This window comes from Rhinolophus sinicus, chromosome 15 (genome assembly GCF_057876585.1).
Source record: "Rhinolophus sinicus isolate RSI-liver-muscle chromosome 15, RSI-T2T, whole genome shotgun sequence".
In the NCBI taxonomy this organism is placed as follows: domain Eukaryota; kingdom Metazoa; phylum Chordata; class Mammalia; order Chiroptera; family Rhinolophidae; genus Rhinolophus; species Rhinolophus sinicus.
The window spans coordinates 55876917-55890776 of record NC_142515.1 but is presented as its reverse complement, the minus strand read 5'-3'; the positions used below and the strand labels follow the sequence as shown (position 1 = coordinate 55890776).

General features: G+C 41.6%; 1 pseudogene; it reads right to left on the bottom strand.

Moving 5' to 3' along the window:
* Window positions 1-12052: 12052 nt before the first annotated feature.
* Window positions 12053-12322, bottom strand: LOC109456936 (dynein light chain 1, cytoplasmic pseudogene; annotated as a pseudogene).
* Window positions 12323-13860: the final 1538 nt, after the last annotated feature.

Here is a 13860-nt window from a genome sequence, read left to right as displayed (position 1 = left end):
GGAAAAGCTAATGAGCTACAAGACTGGACCAAGCAATTTTCCTGAAAATAACAGAAAGGGATAAATCAGTGGAAAGTAGAAAAGATAATAGACATGGAAGATAGTTCCAGAAGTGCCAACATCCATCCATCAGGAGTTACAAAAAAGAGAGACTAGAGTAATGGATGTCTAGTTAAACACACTTGATTATTTCCCCTGTGTCCCCAAACCCCAATAAAATGACCATAGAGGAATAGCATAGGTAAAAACTTGCAAGGGCAAAAGGAACAAGAGGAAAGGAAAAGTGGATAAGAATTTCCAACACACTTTCTGAAGATAGAAAGCATATGGGGCCGGCCCGGTAGCTCAGGCGGTTGGAGCTCCGTGCTCCTAACTCTGAAGGCTGCTGATTCGATTTCCACATGGGCCAGTGGGCTCTCAACCACAAGGTTGCCGGTTCAACTCCTCGCGTCCTGCAAGGGATGGTGGGCTCCGCCCCCTGCAAACTAAGATTGAACACGGCACCTTGAGCTGAGCTGCCGCTGAGCTCCCGCTGAGCTCCCAGATGGCTCAGTTGGTTGGAGCACATCCTCTCAACCACAAGGTTGCTGGTTCGACTCCCGCAAGGGATGGTGGGCTGCGCCCCCTGCAACTAGCAATGGCAACTGGACCTGGAGCTGAGATGCGCCCTCCACAACTAAGATTCAAAGGACAACAACTTGACTTGGAAAAAAGTCCTGGAAGTGCACACTGTTCCCCAATAAAGTCCCCTTCCCCAATAAAACCTTTAAAAAAAAAGCATATGGAGGAGGGGTAACTGACTTGGCGAATAGAGGATGTTTTAACTTGCATTCCGCCCTGGGGGAGTAAACAAAGAGAAGCCAGCTGATTTTCCCCATGGCACTCCCAGAGTATCAGAAAGGTTTAGCCTTTAAAGATGTAAGGTTCTGGGTGAGGCTGAAAGCAGACAAATGGACATAGGTGGAAACCCTAGGTCACTTTCCCTATCCCCTTCAGCAGAGGTCTCCTCCACCCATGGGAGAAAAGAGTCTTAATCTGTCATATAAATTGAACTGTGGGGACTGCAGAATGGGAGATGTGAGGCAATGAATTTAGGAGGAGGAGGTAAGAATAACCACATGGATTAAGCAATACTTTGCATATTGAATGATGGGATCCAATCCCCAAGGCATGAGCAACCTGATTTACAATCCACAAGCAGGACCCTGGAGGGTTGGTCAGTGGGAAAAATGAACATCCCTGGTCCCCTAATGACTGACATTTGCTGGTCTCCTCGGTGCAAAAGCTGGTGGATCCTCCAACACCCTGCAGTGAACTCCATTAGTCCACAAGCCCCACCCCTCCACAGAGATTTCAGTGTTCTTTGCCTTCTCCCTAAATGCATGTGTCCATCCTGGGATTACCAACCTGTGAGGAAGGCCTCCAAGTACAGTCACCAGCCATCCTGGTTTGCCAGGGACTGAGGTGTTTCCCAGGATGTGGGACATTCCACACTGAAACTGGAAAAGTCTCTGGCAAACCAGCACAAGTTGGTCACTCTACTCCAGGAGCAAGATCCAGAAGCTTGGCTTTTGCTTAACAATTTGCAAGCCTGATGTTCTATGTGCACAGCTTACAAGCTGAGAGCCATCAACTGCTCTATCTTACAGGATCTTGTGGCCAAACCTGCCAAATCTGTATGAACTGTTTGTGACTTTTGCTGATCCTCTTCCAGCCTTTGATGTAATATGTGGGGGAAAATATGGACGACACTTCGTACTTTCCAGTTGGGGAAAACAAGAATGTGTCCTGGCTCCTTTTATTTTTAACTTGATCTTTCATCACTTGAAACCAGTTTTGGATGGGGCTGCAGGCATGCTTTCCTGCTGGACTCAGGGCTGCCCACCAGCCAGTGTCAGTTCTGAAGGGTCTGCTCCATGCAGGTCGTTAAAGGTGATATCACTGTGCCGTCCTGCCCTGCACTAGAGAACAGAGACCTAAGTATTGTCTTGGATGCAAGTTACCTGACTTTGCCAATTCTGGCTCAGAAATAATCATTTTAATAGATATACTCTAACTTTAGAGAGATTTATAGAAAATAATTATAAACAGTTTCCCCGAAAATAAGACCTAGCCGGACAATCAGCTCTAATGCGTCTTTTGGAGCAAAAATTAATATAAGACCCAGTCTTATTATAAGACCAGGTATAATATAATATAATATAATATAATATAATATAATATAATATAATATAGTATAGTATAGTATAGTATAGTATAGTATAGTATAGTATAATATAATATAGTATAATATAATATATAATATAATATAGTATAATATAAGACGGGGTCTTATGTTAATTTTTGCTCCAAAAGATGTGTTAGAGATGATTGTCCAGCTAGGTCTTATTTTTGGGGAAACATGATAGCAGGGCCTAGTGTGTAACATGAGACATGCTGCAGATTTTACATGGGTGGCCAAATAGGGTATATGGTTACACACCTGTTTTCCAGTTTTTCCAGGCTAACTTTTACTGCAAAGGCACATTCTGATGTGGAGTGGTGGGGCCTCAATTACCCATTTGCTGTATTGTTAGAGAACTCTCAGAGTTCTTCCCAAAGCAAATCTTGGCTCTGCCAGCAGGACTCCCCTGAAGCACTTTAGAGGGGATGTGGGTTGGCCTTCTCTTGAGGACCATGTTCTTGCTGGAGCCTGACTTTTCAGAAGAGAATCTAATGGAAGTCCCAGGTCAGTTTATAATTAAGGCCTGTGGCTAATTTCTTAATTGGCAGTGGAAGGTACCAACACTCCAAATAGAATCTCAACCTCATAGCCACGATGTACTTTTGAAAAACTTGGCTAAGGGAAACGTTGTTTGTGGCCGAGTGCCTGAAAAACTGTGGATTCAATTCACTTTCCAGATGCGTATTTTTAAATGTTACCAATTTAGCCAGAGCAGCAGAGTTTTGTGCTTGACTGCCTCCCAAGGCTTCTTGAAGAATTACTTTTAATGCTTTGTGCTTTGGTTGGTGGCTCTCAGCCTATACCCAGGGGGCATTGCACAAAATATGTTTTGGAACATGGATCCCCTATCTGCTGGAGGATGTTGTTCAGAATATTACTTATTATGTTCATAGCGGACTGTCTATGAGGCCACTCATAGAAGCAAATATGCTCTTTGGTCCACTATTTGGAATACAGTGGTACCTCGGTTTTCGAACTCTCCGTTGACACACATTTCGGTTTACGAACAATGTAAATTTTATGGCTCTATGGTACAATTAGATAGTAAAATTCATGTTAAATTTGCAGTTTTAGGGGTTGATTTTTAAAGGTCTGGAACAGATTAATCCATTTTGCATTACTTTCTATGGGGAAACCGTGCTTCAATTATCGAACGTTTCAGAACTCGAACGATCTTCTGGAATGGATTACATTCGAAAACCAAGGTACCACTGTAGTTGCTTTTTCTTAGCAACCCGCAAATATGCCGGATCTTAAAATGGGTCATATTTCCCTCTCCCCGTCAGCTGCTAGGGTCTTAGAGCTAAGTTGGTGAATAACCATCAGACCATATAAAAAAGACTAATCACTCAGGTTGGCACCATTTGTGAGTATGGAATCAGAGCATAGGACATTGGCGAGATGCTCTAGGGACCTGTCATGTTGGGTGTCAGGGAATCCCCTACCTGGATGAGGGTTGAGATGAACACAGGTCCCTGCAAACCAGACTTATTGAGGTGCCTGGAGGTGATCCTTCTCCCTAGAGTTAGGGTTAGGGTCAGGTATAGTAGGGCGGTGACATGGGGAAAGAGGCGTGTCTGGTGCTACACCCTTCTCCTTCACTGCTCTCTTTTAACACACATGGCATCGTTGGGAACCAGTGGGCACCATATGTGAAGTCAAGCGCCATGGGCTCTCCACTGTTTCACCCTTCATGGTCCCCAGGTCTAGGTACAGTCTTCCCCAAAGTCTATCATGTGAGCCAGGGATGAGGTACACTATACGTTAAAAGTGGGGGCTCTGGGATCACAGGGCCAATTTCAAATCCTGCCTCCACATTCACTGGCTGGGTCGCCGTGGGTAAGACGTTTAATTTCTTCATCTGTAAAACAGGAACAAAAACACTGCTTAGCAAACAGTTGTTACAGGAGACACTTGATGTAATTGCTGTGAACCATCTAACACAGCAATAGCGGTTCGCTATGAAGAAACACATCCGGTGCTTAAGAGTTTGGGCCTTGGCAACAAGTATGTATAGTGCCAGGTGGGTACTGGACTCTGGGCAGGGGGAGCACTGCATAAATTATATAAACGTCTAACCACTATGCTGTGCACCTGACACTGATGTAAAATAGTATTGAATGTCACGTGTAACTGAAAAAAAATTTCTTAAAAAAGAATTTGGGCCTTGGAATTGAATGTACCTGAGTTCAAATTCCAGCACTTCCCTTGCCACCAGTGAAATTTTGGGCATGTTTCTAACTTCTGTAGTGCTCAGCTATTTTCATCCGCAAAATGGGTTCATAATACATCTAAAACTTTTGGCACACTGCTTGCTATGAAGTGTGTGCTCCATAAGTGATAACTCTGATTGCTTGTTATTTACTGTTCAAGCTACACGGGCAAGAGGCACTGCCTGAGAGAGGCTCCTGAGACCTGCCGAACCTCAGTGGTAACGGGAAATGGATCTCTATCTCCAACATACAGTAGTAATACAGCCGCTTAGATTTACTGTTTTCTCCGTCCTAGGCAATGAGCTGAGGACTTTTATATTTTTGTTTTATCTGGAACTAGGTATGGTGGATCTTAATATTTCAGGGGCCACAAGTACTGTATCAATCTGGGTCCAATTAGGAGACAGAAACCACCTAGAGGTTCAAGTAATCGAAGTTTAATATAAAGGATTATTAGGCTATGATAAAAAGTAACTATAGGGTATCAGGAGAAAACCATAGGGCAGATTTTCTCCCTATAGCTGAGGAAGGGTACCCAAGGAAGGACAGCCTGGGAAGGGAACCCCCCTCCCCAGGCTGGGGATCAAACCTTGGTGGAGAAGGTGTTATGGCAGCCCCCTGGATGGCAAAGAAATTTGATGGTACCCAGACCAGAGCTAAATTGCAGTTGTTGGAAAAGCAGGAGGCAAATCTTTGGGGCACAGGTGAGCCACAACCTGGTGGGTGGGCGTGAGGGCAGGTGGAGGGAGTTAGCAGCACAGAGGTTCACGGGAAGGTGGTTACCAGGCCAGGCAGGACTGCAAGGTCTCCGAGGGACCTTCTGGGCATGTACCTGGGGCAGAGCTCTACCAGCTGTCCTACACCTGCCTAAACCAACATGAGAAGCCCTTTCGTCTTGCATGTCCTCCCAGAATCCTCTACTGAGAAAGCACAGCATTATGCTCACCATAAAGAAAAGAGGCTTGTGGGAATTCTGCCCATTATCACAGAGCAATTATTGGTGGGTGAACTTGGAGCTGAGGAATATAAATTGATACCTAGTACAGACAGCTTGGAAGTATTTGAAGAAAGTTGGGCATACATACGAGGACTGACAATTAAATTTGTGAACTCATCCTAGAAAAAGTGCTACATACCTCGTTGCTGAATATCACAATGGTCACCTTCGAAGGACTCCCCTTCAAAGCCATTTTGGAACTCTTTATCTGGAATGGCCATCAGAGCTATTGTCCTATTACCCTTGGTGTCCTGAATGTCATCAAAATGTCTTCCTTTCAATATTTCCTTTATCTTCAGGTAAAGAAAGAAGTCATTGGGGGCCAGATCAGGTGAGTAGGAAGGGTATTCCAATACAGTTATTTGTTTACTGGCTAAAAACTGCCTCACAGACAGTGCCGTGTGAGCTGGTGCATTATCGTGATTCAAGAGCCATGAATTGTTGGCGAAAAGTTCAGGTTCTCTAACTTTTTCACACAGCCTTTTCAGCACTTCCAAATGGTAAAATTAGTTAACTGTTTGTCCAATTGGTACAAACTCATAATGAATAATCCCTCTGGTATCAACAAAAGTTAGCAACATCATTGAAAACAAGTTCTCAAACTTAATTGTCAGACCTTGTATGCTGTTCCTTTTTAGTCACAACATAACATTCTGGATTATTTTAAAACTTTCAGGCCTCCTGTCTGTACATATAGGCTGAAAATACCTTCTGGTTTTTGCCTTTGAGACTTAACATGGTGCCGCAGAAAGTGTACTGGGTTAGGAGTCAGAATATCTTACCTTGCTGTGTGAACTTGAGCACATTACCTTGCCTCCTTGAGTCTCAATTTCCTAAGTGAAAATGGGAACCTTAAGATACCTTCCCTGCCCACTGTGCCCCAGAGCTGCCATGGAAATCAGCACTTCTTGAGGCTCCGTAGAGAGTAGAAGGGTTCATTTTCTTGTGGCATATCCCTGTGCTGTCCTCCTGCCACCGTGTCTAAACTGGAGCTGCTGCAGATGTTCAGTACATTTTCTCAGCAAAGGTGCAGGAGGATGAGTGCTTCTAATGGGAGCAATGGGCATTCTGGAGGCACTGACGGCGGAGTTTGGAGAACGGAAAAGAAAAACCAACCTTTCTCTCCCTAGACCTGAAATTGAGAAGAGTTAGGAGCTGGCAAAGCTAAATGCTGCCACCTGCTGGTTAGTTTTTTGTGTAGCAGCATCAAAATTTTATTAATAGTTTCACAAAACTCTTAATTAAACTTAACTAAGGGAGGAGGATCAGGGGATAAACTAGCATGATCTCCAAAAATCCAGAGGGAGGGTCTTAAAAGATGAAGAGGATGTCACAGGTGTGTACTGAGAAGAAAAGTAGAAAGGCACCCTAGGCTAAGAGGTGGGTTTCACGAGACGTCCTGGGAAATCCTGACGTGTGTAGCCTTGCTTGTGAAGCTGAGGGTTGGGCTCCAGATCTCTAAGTACATGTCCTCTTCTGACATCTGCTCAAAGTAAGGGACAGAGGTGTTGAAAGACTTTCTGAAGGAAGGATGAAAGAAACACCTGTATAGTCTCCACCAACTTGAAGAAATAGAACCACATCGTTACCTTTAAAGCATCCTATTATATGAATATATTATTACTTATTTACACATTCTGCTGTGAGTGGACATTTTAATTGTTCCCCACTGTTTCCAGTGCTTTGCTGCCTTGAGCATCCATGAGCATGCACTTCTGTCAAGTATGTATCCAGGGGGGAATTGTTAGGTTGTAGACAGTGTGCATTTGCAACTTTATAGATAAGTATAATTTATTAACCCAAATAAGACTCACATCAGAAGTGTGTGTGTGAGTCAGTATAACTTCAAATTCACTACAAGCACTTATTGTCAAATTTTTTAAAGTTTTGCTAATGTGGTGGGATGAAATGGGTTTCCCTTTACTTTTCCTCAATAATGAGCGTGTTTTCATATTTGTTGATATTTTGAGTTCCTTCTGTAAAGTATCTGTTTATTTCTTTTATTTTTCTATTGTTTTGTCTTTTTAAATAATATGTAAGAGTTAAAAAATATATTCTAGATACAACTCTTTTATCATTTATATATATTGTAAAATTTTTATCCCATTCTGTAGCTTACCTGTCCACTTTCTTGTGTCTCCTGAAAAACAGAAGTCATTAATTATAATGTAGATGGTGTAGACAGAATTCTAAGATAACCCCTGTGACCCTCACCCCCATAATATCCTCCCCCCACTGGAGTGTGGCCAAAACCCGTGAATATGACAGGTGTCATTCATAACCATGGGATATTAATAGCAGATAAAACTAGGATTACTCATCATTCGAATATGAGTTAATCAAAAGGGAGATTATCCAGATGGACCTGACCAAGTTACATGATCCCTTCAAACGTGGGTCTAGAGACAGGAACAGAAAAAGTCAGAGAGATTCAAAGCATGAGAGATTCAACATGAGCCTGCTGACTTTGAAGATGGAGGGAGCTCTGTGGCAATGCAGCTTGTCTCTAGGAACTGAGAACACATCCTGACTGACAGCCGACAGACCCGGGGATCTCAGTCCTACACCCTAAACGAGCTGAATCTGCCACCACCCCACAAGCTGGGAAGAGGACCCAGAGATACAGAGGAGACCACAGCCTGACCAACACCTTGGTTTCAGCCTGTGAGACCCTGAGCCGAGAAACCAGCCATGCCATACTTTGGCTTTTGGCGTACTCACCTGTGAGTAAACCAGTGGGGGCTGTTTAAGCTGATAAATTTTTTATGCTATTCACACGAGAGACCTTTCCAATATGTCTCTTGTCTCTCATTCGCTTTTTTATATTTTCCATCCTTTTGTTTTTAAATCTCTGAGCTTCAATTCCAGTTTTTCTACTGGCCTAACTTCTACTTCCTTAATCTCTGCTGTTTTGTCTTGCAGTTAAACCCATCTATTGGATTCTTTTTTTTTTTTTCCTTTTTTTTCCACTGGGGAATATTGGGGAACAGTGTGTTTCTCCAGGGCCCATCAGCTCCAAGTCGTTGTCCTTCAGTCTAGTTGTGGAGGGCACAGCTCACTGGCCCATGTGGGAGTCGAACCAGCAACTCTGTTGTTCAGAGGTCATGCTCTAACCTACTGAGCCATCCAGCCACCCCTGGATTCTTAATCTCCGTTACTCTTTTCAATCCTATAATTTCTATTTAATTCTATTTATTTATTTATTTGCAGTTACTATAGGTTTCCCTGTATTCCCTTTCCCTTTTTAAAAAATTGAGATATAATCGACATATAACATTGTGTAAATTTAAGTGTGCAACATATTGATTTGATTCATTTATATATTGTGATATGATTATCACTGTAGAGTTAACACCTCTATCGTGTCACATAATTATCATTTCATTTTTGTGGTGAGAACATTTAAGATCTAGTCTCCTAGCAACTTGGAAGTATGTACTACAGTATTGTTGGCTATAATTACTATCCTGTGCATTAAATCTCCGGACTTGTTCATCTTCTAGTGGCAAGTTTTATTTAATTCCTCTAAAAAATAAATTCCAGATATTTGGTGAAATTCTCCATGTTCTCATCTGTTCTTTATGCCTATTAATCATGGTTATGTTTATATTTTTGTCTCATAACTCCAAAACCTGGATCATTTGTGGGTCTCTTGCTATTTTTTATCTCTTGGTTTTTCTATTGTTCGGCCCTATCTCCTGGCACACCTGGTTATTTTTAATGGAATGGAAGACCTGGTGTTTGACTAATTGTAGACTATGCATGGTGTTATCTTCTATAAGAGAGGATATAATTTTCTTCTGTCATGCAGTGAGAGTATGGGCAAATTACCTTGTTCCAATCAGTGATTGAGATGGTTCAAGGCTGGGTTTGGGCTTTGTGAGGGTGATCTATGTTCATTACGTTCTTACACAACGCAGCCCTTTCAATCTGTTGTGTTCCAGAAGCTTTCAACTAGATCTTTCAATATTTCCTTTGGTTCTTTTAATTCTTATTATGTGTTTGGGGTATATTTTCCCTATATTGGATGTTCTTCATCTGTCTTCCATGTCTATAATTTTCTCTCTAATTGTTAAATTGTTCACTCCAAGCATATGCCAGTTGATTTGGGATAAAATAAAGAAATATTCCATCTCATTTTGTGTTTTCCAGTGTCTTGTCTTTTGCTGGAATGTATCTTCTCTGGAATATTTCTTTTCTCTTCCATTCTTTTAAAGACCTCTGCTAGCTGCTATCTCATCTCTTCTGTTGTCTTGTCTGATCTTCCCTGAGTTCTAAAGTACCTGTTTAGAATTTTTGCATAATAGAAGGATTTGTTTTATGACATTTATAAAATTCATGCTGATGCATTTGAACACAATTTTCAACTGCCATGTAGTGATATTTTTCTACCATTCTGGCATTCTTCTGACAAATATTCTGTCATTTTAAAAATTTTTATGGAGTATCTTTTTATAAATGCTGTGTTTCTCTTTGACTATCTGGAAATGAGATGAGTTCTTCCTCGACTAGGTATTTGTAAGACACTCACGGGGTAGGAGAGCAGACCTGTGTGGAAGGACAGCCAGAATCCTCCCCAGGACACAGGGCTGTGTGTCTGAGTTATATTAGCATCTACCTTTTCCACGTTAACAGACTCACAGTAAACAATCTTTCTCCTCCATCCTGCCTCATTGACAGAGGACTTTATGCAAATATGGCTTGTATATATGGTTTCTCCTTTAGCTCCACCAACTGTGCTTCTCCTTAGCATAAAAGGTTCTTCTCCATCTGCATTTATATCCTCTTTTTCATGATTTTAAAAGGAAGGTGTCTGCAATCAACAATCCAAAAATGAACTTTAAAAAAAATTCCATTTACAATAGCATTGAAAAGAATAAAATATAATACTTAGGACTAAATATAATAAAATAAGCACAAACTTATACTTCAAAGATGATAAGACATTGTTGAAAGAAATTAAAGACCTAAATAAATAAAAAGATATCCTGCATTCATGACTTGGAAGACCGAATATATTTAAGATGGCAATATTCCTTAAAGTGATTTACAGATTCAATGCAATCACCATCAAAATACCAATATTGCTAGTGTGAATGTAAAATAGTACAGCTGCTGTGCAAAATGGGCGATTCCTCAAAATGTTAAACATAGTTATCATTTGACTCAGCAATTCCATTTGTAGGTATAGACGCAAGAGAAATGAGGACATATGTCCACACAAAAACTTGTACACAAATGTTCATAACAGCATTATTCATAATAGCACCAAAGTGCAAACAACACAATGTCATCAACCAGTAAATATGATGTGGTGTATCCATACAATAGAGTATTATGCAGCAATAAAAAGAAATGAAGTATGGATAAATGCTGCAGCATGAATGAATAAAAACCATGTTAACTGGGAAGAAGACATTCATAAAGGACCATATATTATATTCCTTTTATATGAAATGTCCAGAATAGGAAAATCTATAGAGATAGAAAGTAAATTAGTGATTACATAGGGTTGAGGAAGGATTGGAGAGAAATGGGGAGTGACTGCTAATGGATACAGGATTTCTTTGGGGGATGATGAAATGTTCTAATATTAATTGTGGAGATGGTTGCCCAACTCTGACTACAATAAAAGACATTTAATTGTACACTTTAAATGGTACGTGAATTATGTCTCAATAAATGTGTTTTTTTAAAAGGAAGGGTACTCTTTCTGTTTTCCTCTTCATAACTGCTGGATGCAGATGTGATGGCAGGAGTTAATGCAGCCATATTGAACTATTGAGATGGAAAACACACATGAGCAAAAACACAGAAAGAACCTGAGTTCCTGACATTGTCAAGCCACCCTATTAGCCCTGGACTACCTTCCCATATTTCATATGACAGAGAAATAAATCCTGTGTTGCTTTAACCTCTGTAATTTGGGCACCTTTGTTGTAGCAACCTAACCTGTATCTTATCTAACAGTTTGCTGGTTGAATGAATGAATACAGATATCTATCTGTTGATGGGGTATTGGACATATGGGAGGTACACTCTCTCCCCAAATCTTAAAACTTTTTTTTGTATGAATGTTTGTTCTGTTTATGGTTATCCCCAGGAGGATTGAGATACTACCTCACCCTAAAATATTCCAGGAAACTAATTTTTTAGTCTATTTTTCAAAACTCTAGAAGGAGGGACTACATAATGCTGATTATACTGTCTTATCATTTGCTTGCTTATATTTTATTTTAAGCTCCTTGTTGGCAGGGAGCATGTATTTTAAATTTTTTTCTCTTTTTTTTTGGTGAAATCTTAATATAGTTTAAATTTTTTTATCTTCCAGAACTAATATATGCTGGAAGTATGTTATTTTTTTTTTTAATTAATGAGTAACATGATGGTATTGAGAACATTGTGTAGGGTTAAAGGGAACTAACATTTCTGTTTTGTTTTGCTAATTGTTTTATAACCACAACAAACTAGTACAGAGAATGCATCCTAGAAAACAACACAGTAAAGGGTCAAACAAAGCTTCAGGCAAAGCTGAAGCTTTCAGTTTCTGGCATTTTGAATTTAGGCTGCAATTCTTGTTTTGGATGGATCACTGGGCAAGTGGCACAGTCCATACTTTTAACCAGATTTGAACAGAAGAACGGCCACTTGGCCCAGGTAGACATAGATGAAGGGTTTGGTCTCACGTGTCTCGTAATTACTGAAGTCCCACCCAACAATGCAGTGCCAGGTGGGGTTGGAGCTCTTGTCAAGCTCCTTACTAGGAGCTTAGGACCTGTCCTTCTCCATGTCACATTTCTCCAATGCCTGAGGGACACACACCAGTGAGTCTTGCTGCATCTCCTCTGACATATCAGCATTTTTTAAGGCAGCGTGTCAGCTGCACATGGTTACTGTGGGGCAGGGGTGGGATGACTGCCATGGTCTCCTGGGGAGAGGCCGGTGAGGCTCAGACTGGGAGGGAACTCGAGAACTGTATTTCCTGAGTACTACTAAGTGTCCAAGATTATGGGAGAGCGTCTTGCAATTTGGTTGACTTTGAAGATAAAGCAGTGACAGAAATGATCAGAGTTGGCTTTCAAAGGAGGGGAAATTGCTGCATTTTGCTGGCTGTGTGCTGAGCCTGGGAGTAATGGGGGAAGGTACACCCTCATTGGTCTGCTGTGGGGCTAATGAACAAAAACCTTGGGACTTGTGCACATAATCAAGATTCAAAAAGACCTGGATAAGCTGGATGGGAGGCCAAAATGAACAAGGAGCAATTTGCTACAGGTTCCTGTTAACATTCTCTCCTTCAAGTAATTAATTCAGGGGTGGCTGGATGGCTCAGTTGGTTAGAGCGTGAGCTCTTAAGAACAGGGTTGCCAGTTCGATTCCCACATGGGCCAGTGAGCTGCACCCTCCACAACTAGATTGGAGCTGATTGATGGGCCCTGGAAAAACACACTGTTCCCCAATATTCCCCAATTAAAAAAATTTTTTTCATAAATTCAGGATAGGGAAAGATTTGACTCAGAAAGAGTCCTTGGGGAAAAGTCCAGTGGTTTGGGCTGGGTCCGAGACTAAAAAACAAAACAAAACATAACAAAATATTGCCATCTTTAGCAAGATTAATAAAGACACAAAAACAAGAACCAGGGAGGTGACAGTCCTGCTCTACATTGGTCAATGTATTTGTGTATTTGGTGTTGAGGATTGTCATGCAGGGTGTCATGTGGGGTCTCAGCTCCCGCTCCCCACATAAGAACGCAGGATATGGTGAGGCCAAAAAGGAACATCCATGGAGCCATAGATAGGGGAGTCATACCATTATATTCTCGCTGGCAGGTGGGTTGGAGACACAGGAAGGAGGAGCCACACTCTCCGCAACCTGCCGTCTGCTTCTCTCTCTCTGCCAACCAACCTCACTTGCTAACTGCAATCCGCCACTCTTGCCAGCTCAGCCACCATCTTCTTGCTAGCCCCCATTTTCTGCTAGTGTAGCCACAACAGTTATATTAGTGACCAATGGCTCACTGGTTACAGCTGACGGCCAACTAGCCACAGCTGATGACCATCCCATCACGGTTGATGGCCATTTACTACCCGAGTGAGCACCTTTCCACATGAGGGTGAGAGTCTGGAAACTGCACTCCTGGCTTTGTCCCCACACGGATATAAAATGTTTGAAGCTTACGGTCAAGGATAGAAAAGCAAAGCAATTATGCTGAGAGAACCATGTAATGAGTACTTTTGTGGGGGTGCAGATAGTGCTAACGCAAGGTTAACTAATGGTGCAGAACTAGAATGGTAAGGGAGGGCAGTCAGGAAGGCTCCCTGGAGACCTCTGTCACCTGATATCTGAAAAATAATTACATTTTAATCCAGATGGCCCACAGTGGACACTGGTACAAGGGCAATCCTGAGAAGGAACAGCATGTGCGAAA